At 51.1% G+C, this 2,096-nt stretch overlaps 1 pseudogene; it reads left to right on the top strand.

Moving 5' to 3' along the window:
• Nucleotides 1-781: 781 nt before the first annotated feature.
• LOC149474741 (U2 spliceosomal RNA) lies at nt 782-944 on the top strand (annotated as a pseudogene).
• The last annotated feature ends 1,152 nt before the right edge of the window (nt 945-2,096 follow it).

Here is a 2,096-nt window from a genome sequence, read left to right on the forward strand (position 1 = left end):
CCTGCCATTCCGTCCCCCATACGTCCCGACGTTGCAGGGGACGGAACCCACAAGACAGATGCCGGCATCGGACGGAGGACGTTGGCAAGGACACTGCAGGAGGGACATCACAAGAGCGAAGGACAAGGTAAGTGCAGAAGAGGTCCCGGAGCAGCACTGCAGTGTATTCCTGAGTGTAGCTCGGGGTTACCGCTTGTGGTGCTGAAACTTTACCCCGAGCTACACTCGGGAATACCACCAGGAAGGTTAATAGACGTCGCCTACAAGATGGATCCTCATCTATATTGATGTGATTTGGATCTGACATTACAGGAAGATTACCCAGGCATTCCCTGAAAGTTGCTTCAGAGTCGCTTCAAAGTAGTACTCAAGTCGCCTGGCAAAGTTGCACGACTTTCTGGCAGCAGCCGTGTGAACTGGGACTTAAAGCTGACGTTGAAGCTGTTCATGTTTTACTTTGCCTGGTTTCTTTGTGGTGGATGTTGGTTTGGAGCAGTGGGCGTGCCTCGTGGGCTTATTTGCATGCAGACCACATGTGATGCTTAGCCTCTATGATTGGAAGAACTGAAATCCAATGAATGGAAAAACGATAGGTGAGGACAGTCACAATAGGGAGGAAAGCACTAGATGATGCCGGATGTCCTCCAGCCAGGAAATGAGGCAGGCTCTCTCTTTTACTTGCTGCAGTTTCTATTACACACTGTGGGAAGCTCACAGTGTGCAGTAAACACTTCATACAATTCAGTACAATAGAGGAGCTAGTGCAACCGTTCAAGGCTGAATCGCTTCTCGGCCTTTTGGCTAAGATCAAGTGTAGGATCTGTTCCTATCAGTGTCCAGTAGGGGTGCTCCACGGTCATTCTAGCTTTGTGGGGATGACTGGTTGTATAGTACCCCTGCTGGTATGATGGGGGTCCTGACGGCTAGTACAGGCTGGAACAGAAACCGAGGCGTCCACAGGCTGCTGGGGCCCGGGAGTAATTCCCCCTGGAAAACCGGAGGGGCCCAGTTCCTCCTGATTTGAACAAATCTACCTTGTCTGGCCAGGGGCCAGGAAGGCAGAAAGTCCATGAACCAGTGCCCCCTGAGTGGTCGCCTCAGGGGTGCTCTTAGTAACACTTGGGTATGGGACCCCAGCGTGTGAAAAGGCACATGGTCACTGTGTTCAAACACTTTTCTTGCACAGCGCCTTTTAGGACCGGGCCTTCTGGCTAAGTTCTGGGCAATTTTTGCTACAGGCCTCAGGGCCTGGTCTGTGCACAATGTGCACAACCACTTTTTATTTATTTAATTTATTTTCTCTCCCACGTTTGTCACTTTCACTTATGTGTTTTATTTCTCACAGGATGGTAGGGTGTGGGTCCTCAGGCCTACCCTGAAGTATAGGGGGAGGATGTGTGGCCTTTTGGTTCCTTCCTCATCTGTCCCTAGGGGGTTTTCTCTTCGGGAGAACCCCCTGACCAAGTACTGAGTGGCTGGCTTCGGCTGGCCACAAGGAACGGTGGTCCGCCAGGCCTTTTGGCTAGGTGGACCAAATGGGAACCTTGTCCCTGTCAGGAGCTTCGTGCCCCGGGGGATCAGGGTAGAGGTCCATCCCCTTCGGGGGAGGGACAAAGCACACCCCTAAGTGCACTTTTTTGTGTGGTGTTTTGCACTTGCACGTTTTTTGTGAACACTTACGGGTTTTTAGTTTTTCGCGCTTTTGCAGACTTTAAAAAAAAAAAAAAGTTCAAGGCTGAAGGGAAGACTGGAGTCCAGCTTTACCTGTGTCTACCCCTCAGTTACATCACTCTGCTCCTTCACAACTCTGCCTGGAAAGATGTCATTGGATTTGGAGAACTGAACACTTATTTTTGGCTCAGACTTGTTGAACATGAATATGCCTTTAAGCCGCACACATCAGCCACGAATTCTCCTGTGCATTATAAACTGAGCTCTCTTCTTTGCCAGTAACAAAGATGGCGCCGACAGCCTACACAGCGGATGAATGAACTTCCGGCTTCCTCTCATCGCCCGTCCAACCACTCTTTCCGCTCCCCCCGCCCTCGCCGCAAGAATCCCGTGCTTCTTCCTGATTGGTCGTTTGGGGCGGAGGC

This window comes from Staurois parvus, unplaced genomic scaffold, assembly GCF_062004578.1.
Source record: "Staurois parvus isolate SC_StPar_1 unplaced genomic scaffold, SC_StPar_1.0 ptg000001l, whole genome shotgun sequence".
NCBI classification, from domain to species: Eukaryota; Metazoa; Chordata; class Amphibia; order Anura; family Ranidae; genus Staurois; species Staurois parvus.